The sequence below is a fragment of the Monodon monoceros genome, unplaced genomic scaffold (genome assembly GCF_005190385.1).
Source record: "Monodon monoceros isolate NGI ecotype Baffin Bay Population unplaced genomic scaffold, NGI_Narwhal_1 Super_Scaffold_4, whole genome shotgun sequence".
Lineage (NCBI taxonomy): Eukaryota > Metazoa > Chordata > Mammalia > Artiodactyla > Monodontidae > Monodon > Monodon monoceros.
The window spans coordinates 14,921,665-14,936,517 of NW_021703781.1; the positions used below are offsets into that span (position 1 = coordinate 14,921,665).

Here is a 14,853-nt window from a genome sequence, read left to right on the forward strand (position 1 = left end):
TTCCCTTTATTCCTGAGTTGCAAAAATTTTTAAAACATCATACACAGGCATTGAGTTTTAAGAAACAAATTTTCTATTTCTACTGATTAGTTCTTCTCCATTCTTCTGTTAATTACACTAGTTTTTCAAATGTTAAACCAGCTTTGAATTCCTGAAACAAACCCATCTGTACATGTTGCATTATATTTTTTAATACATCACTGGATTCTATTAGCTAATGTTCTTTTCATGGTTTTTACATCCATGTGCATGCCATATACTGGTCTGCAATTTTCCTTTCCTATAACATCCTACTCAGGTTTTGTTATCAGTGTGATGCTGGCTCATAAAAGGAGTTGGAAAGGATTTTTCCAGTTTTTCCATTCTCGTAAGGGTTTATGATATTTCTTCTTAAACATGTAGGAAAATTCACCCATATAGCCAGCTGGGTCTGAATTATCAAATGGAAAGTTTTGTGGGCTAAATTTCTTCATAAAGGAGAATTCAAATTTTCTACTTTAACTTTGAATATATTTTATTAATATCTGATTTAAAAGAAATTTTATCCACTTCACTTAAATTTTCAAATACATTGTCATTAAGTTGCACATAATAGCCTGCTAATGCCTTCTGAATATCTTCATTGTCTATAGCACCAACCAATTTGGGGCCTTTATATTTTTTATTTTGTACATTTGTTTCCTGTTTTACTTCTATTTTTATAATATCCTTCATTCTACATTCACTGGGCTTATTAATCTGCTGTTTGTGTTTCAAGCATCTTGCAACAGAAAATGGTTTTCAACCTTCTTTCCCAATATATATATTGAGAGCTATAATTTCCCCCTAAGATTGCTTTAATTGTCTACCACTTGTGAAATGTATTTTCATTTTATTCACTTCGAAGTACTTTCTAAGATAAATTGTGACTTCTTATTTGAACCAGAGATTACTGTAAAATGTGTCGCTCAATTTAAAAATATTTGGGGGATTTTCCAGTCATCTCCTACATCAATTTCTAGTTTAATTTCACTGTGACCGTAAAACTTACTCTGTATTAATTTAATTCTATAAGATTTGTGAGATAATTTGTACTATCTGCTTCATGGTCCAGCATATGAACTACCTTCCTAAGTGACAATAATGTATATTCTACATTTTGGAGGAGTAGGGTAGAGAATATTCTATGTATTTTAAGTAGGTCAAGTTAATTTAAAAAGGTCTTCAATTACTATATTACTCTTTTTTGTCCCTTTATACCATCAGTTTATGGAAGTGAAGTTAAAATGACTATGGATTTCTATCTATATCCTTTTAGTTTTTATAATTCTGCATTAACTGCTTTGAAGCTAATCTTAATGCATACAAATTTAGTGTTGTTACATCTTATTAAATTGACCATTTTATCATTATACAATATTTCTCTCAATCTCTAGTAATAATCCTTATTTGTATAATATCCATAAAGTTAAATCAACTTTATTTTAGTGAAGACTTTGCGTAGTTTACCTTTTTCCATTTTATTATTTTCAAACATTTTTATATTTAGAGTATGCCTCTTATAAACACCAAATAGTTGGGTTTTGTTTTTTATTCAATCTGCCTATCACTGAATTTTTTTTTTTTTTTTTTTGTGGTACGCGGGCCTCTCACTGTTGTGGCCTCTCCCATTGCGGAGCACAGGCTCCGGACGCGCAGGCTCAGCGGCCATGGCTCACGGGCCCAGCCGCTCCGCGGCATGTGGGATCTTCCTGGACCGGGCAAGAACCCGTGTCTCCTGCATCAGTAGGCGGACTCTCAACCATTGCGCCACCAGGGAAGCCCTATCACTGAATTTTAATTGAATTACTTAGTCCATTTCAAGTTAATGCAATAATGGTATATATAGATGGCTTTAGGTCTACCATCTGATTATTTGTTATTTATTTATTGCATCTGCTCTGTTTCTTGTTTTCAAATGCATTTTGGATTAATCAAATTTTATTATTCCATTTTTCTACTTTATTCACTTTTTAGTTATACATTTCAAAGTAATTATTTTGGTGGTTACTCTAAAGATTACAATAAAATTCCTTAATAACTATTACCTACTTTAATAGGCACATTTTAATAATTTCACAAATAATATAACTTACAGCAGTTTAATTCTATTATCCTAACCTGTTACATATTGTGCTATCATTATCATATATTTTGTTTGTGTAATTTAAACTCTACAGACCACAGTAAATACTGTTTTTAAAATGTAATATTTAGGGCTTCCCTGGTGGCGCAGTGGTTGAGAGTCCGCCTGCCGATGCAGGGCACATGGGCTCCTGCCCCAGTCCGGGAAGATCCCCCATGCCGCGGAGCGGCTGCGCCCGTGAGCCATGGCTGCTGAGCCTGCGCATCCGGATCCTGTGCTCCTCAACGGGAGAGGCCACAACAGTGAGAGGCCCATGTACCGCAAAAAAATAAAAAATAAAAAAATAAAATAAAATGTAATATTTAAGAATTTACTTATATTTAATATTTTTATTTACCTAAAATTTGTATTTTATAAAATATATTTACCTACAACTCCTGTGGCATTCTTCATTCCTTCCTGTGCTTATCTGCTTTTACCTGCTTTCATTTTCCTTCAGCCTAAAGCCCTTACTTGATTGGTTCTCTCAGTGGCAGATCTGTTTTACTATATCTGAAATTTATTTACTTTGCTTCATTTCTGAAGGTATTTTCACTGGATATACAATTCTTTACTGGCGATATTTTTCTTTTAGTACATTAAAGCTCTCATCCCATTTCCTTTGAGCCTTCATAGTTTTCTGTTAAAAATCAGCTCTAATCTAATTGTTGCACTGTTTTGTACCCAGGTTCAGTATTCTTTCAATTACTCCTTTTGGGAGTTTTTCTTCAAGAATTTAAATCACAACCATGTTCATGAAAAATTTTGTAATGACTTTATATGAACTATATATATGGTCCAAACACCTTAAGGTTTCATATTAAAGTCCCAATTGGAAAAAACAAATACTGATTCAATTCAGAAGTATCAATGAATTCCCAAAGATAAATATCCAAGAAAAATGAGCAGCTACTAATTTTTTTAAAACACCCAAAAACATAATAAAACAAAGCATCATAAATGAATCTCAACACACACACACAGACACAGACACACACAGCATCAGAATTTAAATGGTAAAGAGTTAAGATAATTTTAAGACTCAAAATATAAAACAGGGCTTCCCTGGTGGCGCAGTGGCTGAGAGTCCGCCTGCCAACGCAGGGGACACGGGTTCGTGCCCCGGTCTGGGAGGATCCCGCGTGCCGCGGAGCGGCTGGGCCTGTGAGCCATGGCCGCTGGGCCTGCACGTCTGAAGCCTGTGCTCCACAGCGGGAGAGGCCGCAGTGGTGAGAGGCCCGCGTACTGCAAAAAGTATATATATAAAACAGGCAGGGACTTCCCTGGTGGCGCGATCATGGCCAAGAATTTAACGTAAGTGTTCTTAAAACTCTAAGCCTTAGATGTGGAAAGCCCAACCAATTTTAAACATAATGGATAAAACAAAATCCAATCTGAAATACAACACAGTGAAACTGAATAAATGTTTAGAAAAATTAAAGAGGAGTTCATAAAAATATCGAAAAACAAAAAGAAAAACCATCTAGCTGCAACCTTAAGTTCAGTGGAGTGACATCCCCTATGTGCTAATAGAAAAATAATCATCAACCTAGAATTCTAAAAACAGTAATCTGTGAAAATGAGATGAAATAAAGAAACAGTAAAACAATAAAAACTGATGATATTCCTCACAAAAGTCACTAAAGGAAATTCTAAAGAATAACTGGCTGGAATATTATTTCAAATAGGAAGTGAAAATTACCAAAAGGAATACTGGGCATAGTCAATGGAAAATGTGGAATTAAATCTAAAACAGACTGCCCAAATAGGAAGGAAAAACAATGAAACAAGAACAACAAAAGGAGCGGGGAAAAAATCAATTCGAAAGAGGGCAAAAGATAAAACTGAAAACTGAAAATGTTAGAAATAACTTCAGTAACAATTCTAACCTTGTTCAAATGATAACCTTAGCTTCAAATTTTAATTTAAGAAACTGACAGTAAAACAAGGAGAACTTGATAATCAATTCACAATCACAGTGCAAGACTGCAATATATCATTTTTTAAAATTGATGAATCAAATAGACCATAAAATGCCTGTTGGGATATAGAACAAGAGAATTCATGAGCTGGATTTAATGGGTGTATGTAAGATACTGTGCCTAATTATAAAAATACACATTTTATCCCCAAGAATACATAAAACACTTATAAAACCTGACCATATGCTAAGGCCTCGACAAGTTTTGAAATACTTATATTTCAATGTACTTATCGGTATTATAAAGGCCATTCCCTCTGACCATAATAAAATTAATTTAGTAGTCAGTTAGAAAAAGTTTAACTGAAAAATGCATAGATAAAAAATTTTAAGAACTCATTTCTATTTATATTCATGGATCAAAGAAAAACTGTAATGGAATTCAAAAAATATTTTACACTAATAATGAAAATATGTACCAAACGTGTGGGCATTGATTCAAGCATCACTTAAAGTAAAATTCAGAAACACCACAAACCAATAAGCTCAACATTCAATGTAAGATCCAAGAACAAAGAAAATAATAAACTCATATAAGGAAAGAAATAGGGACTTCCTTGGTGGCGCAGTGGTTAAGAATCTGCCTGCCAATGAACAGGACAGTGGCTCGAGCCCTGATCTGGAAAGATCCCACATGCCGTGGAACAACTAAGCCCATGCGCCACAATACTGATCCTGTGCTCCAGAGCCCACGTGCCACAACTACTAAAGCCTGCACGCCTAGAGCCTGTGCTCCACAACAAGAGAAGCCACCACAGTAAGAAGCCCGTGCACTGCAACGAAGAGTAGCCCCCGCTCGCCGCAACTAGAGAAAGCCCGCGCACAGCAACGAAGACCCAATGCAGCCAAAAATAAACAAATAAATATTTACAAAAAAGAAAAGAAATAACAAAACATTAAAAACAAAATGAAAGAGGAAAAAAATCACAATGGAGAGCATAAATAAAGCCCAAAAGTTGGTTCTTTAGAAACACTAATAACAGTGACAAACCTCTGACAAAGTAAATTGGTGAGGGAGAGGGAGAAGTCACATGAACAACATTTTGAAATAAAATGCCTATTACAGACTTTAGGTCTTATAATCATTCAAAGGAAAAAAGAATTTTATTAACAATCGGAAGCAAACACATTTTAAAAACAGATAAAATGAACTCATCTCTAGAGAAACACCACTTACGAAAGACAAAATGAAAACTTCATATTCCCACATGTTAAAAATAATTGAATTAGTGGGTAATCATCTGCCCCCAAAGAAGACACCAGACTGAAAGAAGCTTTATAGTTAAGTTCTACCACACTTTCAAGAAACTCAATTCCAATCTTAAAAACACCATCCAGAATAAAAGGGGAGAATATCTCATAACTTACCTTAAAAGTTCTGCATAACCTTCAGACAAAAAGAAAACAATGTATAACAAAAAAATCACAGGCCAATCTCACTCAGGAATACAGCTGTAAAAAATCCTGAAAAAAGTTATCTGCAATCCAAGGTTAGCAATATATAAAAGATACAAATACTTCAGAACTAATTTGGTTTAACTAAAAAAATCTAGGGGATGATTACCATTAAAAAGCTTTATAAATGTTTTTCAATATAGTACAAAGGTAGAGAAAAACATGATCATCATCAGATGCAGTATTCCACAAAATTCAGTACCTATTCATGATAAAAAGAATCGGACAAAACAGGAAAACTTCTTTAACCAGCAGAGACGAACTTTAACACTGACAAATAAGTCTACAATCACATCTATTCACCACTTCAATGACAGTCCAAAAAATGAAGTAAAACAAGAAAAACAGATTTTTAAAAAATTTTAAAAATCATTGCAAGACATTGAAGAATACCTATGTACATGCAGAAAACATTACAAACTTAAATGGAATGTCAATAAAGATGTTAATACTTCTTAAACTTATGTAATTGTAATAAAAACATCCACAGTGATTATTGTGGAATTTGACAGTTAATCTGCTGCTAACCGTGGTATTTCTTAAGTCCCCTTGATTCAATTTTGTTTTCAATTTTCCTGAATATATATTTGTTTTATAGTTGGAGTCTCAATTATTCCATTATGTGGATACTTTGTTCATCTGTTTCTATTGTACACTGTTTTACTTGGTTTTTCATCAGGTGTCCCTGTACCCTTTTGGGCTGTACATAGATCTTCTAATTGGTTTTGTCAGGTACTACATGTGAGAAAGTGAAGCGATAATTTGAGGCTTTTGATAATGTTATTTTTTCAGGGGTAAACTAACGTTTGCTTTTAACAGGCACCTTAAAGCAAAGGATACTAGTAAATCTCAGATAATCTTAATCCAGTGATGGAGACATAGAAAACTGGGCTTCAATTCCTATAAAGTCTGGTCTATTCCGGTATACCATTTAGTGTTTCTTAAATGGGGGTAATTTTGTTCACCGGGGACATTTGGCAATATATGGAAACATTTTCAATCATCACAATGAATATACGGGTAGGGGTTGTAACAGACATCTACTGAATACAGAACAGGGATGTGGCTAAACACCCTTCAAAGCACAGGACAGCTTCCCACAACAAAGAATTATCTCATCCAAAGTGTCAACAGTGCTGAAATTGAGAAACACTGATTTAGAGTCTAGCCCCTTGAGGTTTTAACATAAAAACAAAGAGCTCTCTCCTTGGAGGTCGCAAACTGAAACTTTTACCTCCCTAGTCCATTAAGTGTGACAAAACAACTGCTTAGCTTCTCAGACTCTTGGTGGCCTTTTCCGGAATCTGTACACCATTAGGGGAAAAGAAAGTCCAAATGTCAGTCTCAGTATACTAGCTTTGTTTTTTTTTCCCCCAGAGCTTTAGCCCTGTAATTCTTCACAGTTTTGGAGACTGTCTGACGTCTTCAAAGATTATTTATTTTAATTGTGATTTAGCTTTTCCAGTGGCTCTCAATAGTAGAGTTGATTCAAATTACCTTCTCCATCTGACAAGATTCTAAATATATATGGGAGGGACTTCCCTGGTGGCACAGTGGTTAAGAATCCGCCTGGGGACACAGGTTCGGGGGGACGAACACAGTTGTCCCCCCACAACGCAGGGGACACAGGTTCGATCCCTGGTGCAGGAAGATCCCACATGCCGTGGAACAACTAAGCTCGTGTGCCACAACTACTGAGCCTGTGTGCCTGGAGCCCGCAAGCCGTAACTACTGAGCCCGTGTGCCACAACTACTGAAGCCTGTGCACCTACAGCCTGTGCTCTGCAACAAGAGAAGCCACCGCAATTAGAAGCCTGTGCACCACAATGAAGAGAAGCCCCCGCTCACTGCAACTAGAGAAAGCCCGCGCACAGCAATGAAGACCCAACACAGCCAAAAATAAACAAACAAATAAATATATATGGGAGAGCAAAAGGATAAGAAGTAGCACTATACTCCTGAAGAACAACAACATGGTTGGCTTGGCTTGCCCCACCAGATTTCAAGTCATAGTATAAAGCCATTGTAAAAAACACATAAAAAAAAAAGGAAATTAAAATTTTAAAAAAGGAAACCAAAAAACCCAAAGAAGAAGAAGAACAAAAAAACCACCTCAAATAAATAAAGCCTTATTAATTACACTGCTTGATACTAGAATAGGAATATGGGGGGAAAAGGGTAGAAAAGAGAAACCCTCCAAATAAGCTAAACATATATGGAAACAAATGACAAAAGCAGGCATTAAAGACTGACAGAAAAAGGACTGACTTCTTACTGAGACAACTGACTACCCAAATAAAAAAGAAAGTGAAATTTCAGAACTATCTCACAGCATATACAATCACTTCCAGGTGGAAGAATGAAGAAAAAAAGCGTATGGCAGTTAACAACAAAACAAACAAAAAAACCCCACCAAACACAATCCAACTGCAAAATGGACAAAAGTCATGGTCAGGCGTTTTACCAAAGAGGATATACAGATGGCGAGTGAAATGGCACATGAAATGTTCAACACCATTAGCCATTAGAGAAATATAGACTAAAACCACAGTAAGATATTTCACACACACCAAAATGACTAATATAAACAAATAGTGATGACCCCAAATGCTGGCAAGGACACAGAGAAACTGGATCATTCAAACATTACTGATGAAAATGTAAACTGGTATACCCAACTCTGGAAAAGAAAATGGCAGTTTCTTATAAAACTAAACATCTAAACATGTACTTGCCATATGACCCAGCAAAATAAACTTTCAGGCATTTGTCCCACAAAAAAAAGATAACTAATGTTAATACAAAAACCTGTTGATGAATGTTCACAGCAGCTTTATTCGTAATAGCAAAAAACTGGAAATAACCCAAATGTTCTTCAACAGGTGAATGATTAAACAAACTGTGGTACATCCTTGCCTTGGAAATGCTACTCAGCCATAAACAGAAATTTATTGATGCCCACAAAAACTTGAAGGAAACTTAAAGAAACTGTGCTTAGTGAAAAAGCCCATCCCTTTGAGATGGATACAGTATGATTCCATTTATACAGTATTTTTGAAATAATAAACTTATAGAGACGGAAAAAGATTAGTGGTGGTCAGGGGCTGGGGAGTGAGGCGGCCATGGCTACAAAAGGGTAGCCTGAGGGATTCTTGTGATGCAATTGTTCTGTATCTTGACCGTGGTGATGGTCACATAAATCTAAACAGTGATGGAACTGCATATAACACATACACAGAGCACATGTAAAACTGGTGGAATCTGAATAAACAACTGGTTATTTTTTAAAGAGACTACAGAAAACATAGAAATAATTTCCATATCCTGAGACAGCTGCAATATTAAAGAGATGCCAAGAGTGCCATTGGGGTACAAAGTAAGGAGACCTGACCTAACCTGGATAGGAGGTAACTCTGATCTGAGTCTTAAAATATTGGGCTAATTTAAAATCATTCAATTCTCTTGATCTTTTGAACTCAAAAGACTGTAATATCAGTCACCTTCATTTTGAAGTATTGTGACTTTTTTTGTGTATTTGATTCAGGGGTCTTAAGAACCAGTTTGTTTCTTCTGGCTAGTCACTTGGGGAATGGTAATGTGTTTGCATAGCAGAAATGCTTATAATATCACAAATTTCGAAATGTAAACAATACAGAGTACTTTTGATTACAAATAACAGAAAAACAGCTTGAGGATAAAATAATTATAAGATTACACAGGTATCTCAGAATCTAAAAAGCAAAAAGAGATTAGGGTCTCACAAGGTTATACCTATACCTAGGAAGTTGTTAAGAACCGTAACGATTCTCTTCATCTCTCATTGCTGCTTCTCTTTATATGGCTGAGGCTTCATTCCAGAGAAAAACTAAAACTTACATATGCACCACTCACATTACTCCAAATTTACCAGCTATCCACAGTTTAGCGCTATATACAGTAGGTGTCCATCGTAAATCTGATCATGAAGACTGGGGGAAAGAATTACGTAGGATGCTGCAGTACAAAAGAAAGCCATTAGGGTTCTCTGATACTGAAGGTAAAAGGAGGCAGTTCTCAAAAAAGCGTTTTATCTTCAGCAAAGAAGATAATTTTCAGCATAATAAAAAACGAATTTAAGGGCATGTGACATTTTGGGGTCTGCCATATATTTCACAGGCAGATTATCAAATGTAATCAGTGTTTTTATTTTTTAAATGAAATATATATTAAATTTTTTAAAAGAAAAATATTATGTTTTTCTGTTCATTTGTATTACATGGAATACCAACTAAATAGTTCAAGGAACACAGTATTTTCTGACCTTCCTAGATATTTTTCTATGTCCTTATATTTAAGGTCACTACCATGTCTTAAATCAATTTTTGCTTTGGTCTGATAATTAACCTAGAACAAGGATGGTCGGACACAGTAATGCAACTGTCTACTGTTAGCTGGCTCCTATGAAAACCTGCTGTAATTTTGTGTTTTCCTGAATAAGAAGACAAGACTTAAGGCACAGAAAGAAACTGTCATGTCTGCCAATTAGGCTAAAAGAAAGACACAGAGCTTTGAAATTTATATTGAATTTCCCCCAAAAGATCCATTTGGCTTAACTACATTTGATCAAACTGAATTGATAGAAACATTTCTATCACTTTTAAGTTCTCAAGTTATCTGTTTAACTTAATTTCATATTACAGTTTCTTTTAAATAAGTGGTTCTCAAACCTGACTCCACATTAGAGTCACCTGTGCAGCTTTTACCTTGATGCTCAGTTCTCATTTCAGATCTCTTAAATTAGAACCTTTGGGGGCTGGACCCAAGCATCTATGTCCAAGGACTGTTTTTATAAATAAAGTTTTATTGTAACACAATCACTTTTCATTCCTTTACATGTTGCCTAGAGTTGTGACAGAAATCATGTGGCCAGCAAAGCCTAAAATATTATCTGTCCCTGTACTGAAAAAGTTTGCCAAACCCTGCTCTATTTTTATTTTATATATATATATACATATATATATATATATATATATATATAAAATATATGGTGAAGCAGACCAATTGTACTAAAGGAAGTATAGATATCTCAGGAAATTTTGTACTGTAGGCAGAACTATGTACCAGCTTTACCCTTATATTTTTCTCTAAATCTTTTCTCAAAATTAAACATAAAATTAAGAAAAGTGAGAATGATTAGAAAAAATGACAACTAAACATATTAAGAAGTAAGTCTTGGGCTTCCCTGCTGGCGCAGTAGTTGAGAGTCCGCCTGCCGATGCAGGGGACACGGGTTCGTGCCCCGGTCCGGGAAGATCCCACACGCCGTGGAGCAGCTGGGCCTGTGAGCCATGACCACTGAGCCTGCGCGTCCGGAGCCTGTGCTCCGCAACGGGAGAGGCCACCAACAGTGAGAGGCCCGCGTACCGCATTAAAAAAAAAAAAAGAAGTAAGTCTTGCATACACAGGATGAGAAGGTAGTAGAGGAATGAAGAAAATACATTCTAGGCTCATTTCATGATTGGAGTAGAGAAAAGGAATATATATTTACAAGTTACAAATTTTAACTTAGATAACATATAAGAATAAAGATTTTGTCAATATATATACACTTCACATCTTTGCTCTACTTGCAGAGGTAACTATATTCAATATCTTGAAATAACCTATAATGGAAAATAATCTGAAAATATGTATACATAAATATAACTGAATCACTTTGCTGTACAACTGAAACTAACAGAACACTGTAAATCAACTATACTTCAATTTTAAAAAACTGTTGCTACAGACTGGGAGAAAATATTTGCACATCACATATCTGAAAAAGGACTTATATTCAAAGTTTTTTAAAAAAACAACTCTCAAAATTCAAATATTAAAAAAAATTTAAATGGGCAAATGATTTGATCAGTGACTTCTCTAATGAAAACAGATAGTAAACAGGTCATGAATAAAGCTCAACACCCATTACTATAAGGGAAAAACAAAGTAAACCACAATGATGTACCATTACACACTTAATAGGATGTCTAAAATAAACCAAAAACCAACTCGACAATATCAAGTGAAGATAAAGAGCAACTGGAACTCTCAAAACATTTCAGCTACTCTGGACAACAGTTTGGCAGTTATTTAAGAAATCAAATACCATCTTACCATAATGACCCAGCAGTCTTCGTCTTAGGTATCTGCCTAAGTGAAGTAAAGTTTATATTAATACAAAAACATGTAGATGTATGTTTTTAGGAGCATTATTCATTATCACCCCAAACTAGAAACAACCGAATTTATCTTTCAATGAGTAACTGCATCAACAAACTATGTTACAATGGAATACTCCTCATTAATAAAAGCAACAAACTACTGATACATGGAATAGCATGGATGAATCTCCAAGCATTATGCTAAATGAAAAAAGCCAGCCTCAAAAGGTTACATACTGTGTGAATACGTTTATAGTATATGACATTCTGAAAAGTGTGAAAACTATAAACAAAGAACATTTCAGTGGTTGCCAGTGGTCAGGAGTACAAAGGGGCAGCACAAATTTCTGAGCGTTAGGGAACCATTCTGTATCCCGATTGTGGTGGCACTTACATGAGCCTATAAATTTACCAAAACTCACGAACTGTACGTGAGGATAAATAAATGAATGTTACTGTATGCATGTTTTTTCAAAAACTAATTTTTTCAGAAATTGTACTTAAGCACTTATAAAAGTAAAGCTATTGATGTTTTACATAAAGAAGACAGAAAAAAAGTACAGGCAGCCTGAAAGAAAGTGGATCCAATTCTTAACAGTGGTTATTTCTGGCCAAATATTAAGGATGACTTCTATATTTTAGTCCTTACAACTGTGTCTGTCAAAAATCCTGGAATGAACATTTGTAACTTTTATAATCAGGAAATAAAAGCAATTTTTTGAAGTAGGATTAGATACCACTTATAAAATTTCTCTGAGTAGCTGGAAAGAAAAAAAAACAACTAAAATAAGGCCAAAAGAAAAATCAATTAAGAGAAGCCACTTAGCCTATGATAAACAATAGTCTGTTTGTATTTCCTCCTACTTTGCTACTATTTTAAATTACCTTACAGTATCAGTCAGTGTCACAGTGTATTACCCCTTCTCCTTCATACCATAATTTGGCTCAATTAAAATGTCATTTTAAAAACTAGTTTAAAATTCAGGGCTTCCCTGGGGGCGCAGTGGTTAAGAATCCGCCTGCCAATGCAGGGGACATGGGTTCAAGCCCTGGTCCGGGAAGATCCCACATGCTGAAGAGCAACTAAGGCTGCGCACCACAACTACTGAGCCTGAGCTCCAGAGTCCGCGAGCCACAACTACTGAGCCCGCGTGTCACAACTACTGAAGCCCACGTGCCTAGAGACCGTGCTCCGCAACAAGTGAATCCCCTGCAATGAGAAGCCTGCATACCGCAATGAAGAGTAGCCCCCGCTCGCCTCAACTCGAGAAAGCCTGCATGCAGCAGCGAAGACCCAACACAGCCAAAACAAACAAACAAACAAAAATAGATAAATTTTTTAAAGTATTAAAAAAATTTTCATTGGCTAATGAGAACTTCAGTTTTGGGGAAAAGAAGGAGTTTAAAAATGTCTGGATCTAGGTGCTCCTACATGATATGGCATACCAACTGTACTTTCACATTAAAAGTAAAGTTGGCCCCTGAAGGGTGCCATTTTCAACAAACTTTTACTATTCCACAGTATGGAATAAAGGTAAAAAATGAAAAACAAATTTTTATACAAGTATATATTATATAGATACATTTTACAATCTAATCTCTGATTTTTTTTTCATATATGAACATTCAATCAGAAACAAAGGAAATGAGTTTCCTTAACTGCAGTCATGGAAAGGCATAGAGGTCAATGAGTAAACAGATTGAAAAAAATTTTTAATAGACCATACATTCCAATGGTTCTCAAAATACATAAGACAATATTCAGAGGAAATTGCATCCCTTTTTCTCTCCTTTCCTGTTTCTATACTCCCAACAAATACCCCCATCTGAAACATACACACGAAGGTAACCAGGATTACTGTAGAGTTCCTTTAAGTGCATATAAGTAGATACAAACATATGTATTGATTTTTCTCACCTATCTTATACTTATTTTGAAAAAAAATAGTATAAAACTATATTTATAACCCTATATCTTGTTTTCACCTAATGAGATATTAAGTTATTTTAAATTATTATTACCTTTAAATTAAGAACAAAGACAAAATGCCAGATATAAGGCTAAATAAAAGTCCTACATTTAAGTGTTATACACACACTCACAGATTTAGGTTTCAAGGTTGTCAGCAGTGCTGATGTGAAACTATATTAAGAAAATGTTAATGATTTACACAACTGTAAATGAGAAATGAGAATTACTGGGAGTTAGCTGAGGTTGCTTGCCTATCTCCAGTAAAACATTAACCTCAGTGAGATCCCAAATGGCCTCTTTAAAGTATGGCAACTCTAAGGCTTAACCTGCCCATAATTAATATGCAAATGAACAAGTTACCTAATTTAAGTCAAGAACCTCCATTTTCAGCATAGTAGCTATTTAGGTGGAGGGGCTAAAAACATACAACTGAATAGAGAAAATATATTCCGTAAATGGACAATAACATAACCATTTCTCAACTCCTCCTGGTATAAAGCAGCATAAGAAAGTCCTAGGAACATTAAAAACCCAGAAACTGTGCCATGCAATCCTTTTTCTGCTTGCATATTCAAACAGGGGATGGAAACAGAAAACATTTTATTCTCTAAGCTATAATGTAGCCTGGATTCTTGTCACCTTCAAATTTATATCTTTTTGTTTAAAAAAGAAAAAAAACTTTCATAAGAAAACTGTATTTGTTAATATGAGCCCAAGGCATTTATCCTGAACTCACTGTAGTAAAAACAAATATTTAAAGGTTTATCAAAAAGAAAATTAGGACCCAAAGCCCACTAAGTATAATCCATTTTTAAAGCAAAGCAACCCAAAGACTGCTTACCAATGACAATGTTAAGAAAACATTTAAGTGTCATCAAGGTACCAAAAAAAGTCTCGGTATTTCATCAAGAGACATATGCTAGGGCTTCCCTGGTGGCGCAGTGGTTGAGAGTGCGCCTGCCGATGCAGCGGACACGGGTTCATGCCCCGGTCCGGGAAGATCCCACATGCCGCGGAGTGGCTGGGCCCGTGAGCCATGGCCGCTGAGCCTGCGCGTCCGGAGCCTGTGCTCCGCAATGGGAGAGGCCACAGCAGTGAGAGGCCCACGTACCGCAAAAAA

At 35.5% G+C, this 14,853-nt stretch overlaps 1 protein-coding gene across 5 annotated transcripts in view; it reads right to left on the minus strand.

Moving 5' to 3' along the window:
- JMJD1C (jumonji domain containing 1C) overlaps positions 1-14,853 on the minus strand; it is a 306,158-nt gene that overhangs the window by 142,699 nt on the left and 148,606 nt on the right. The gene's annotated exons all lie outside the window — the stretch shown is intronic.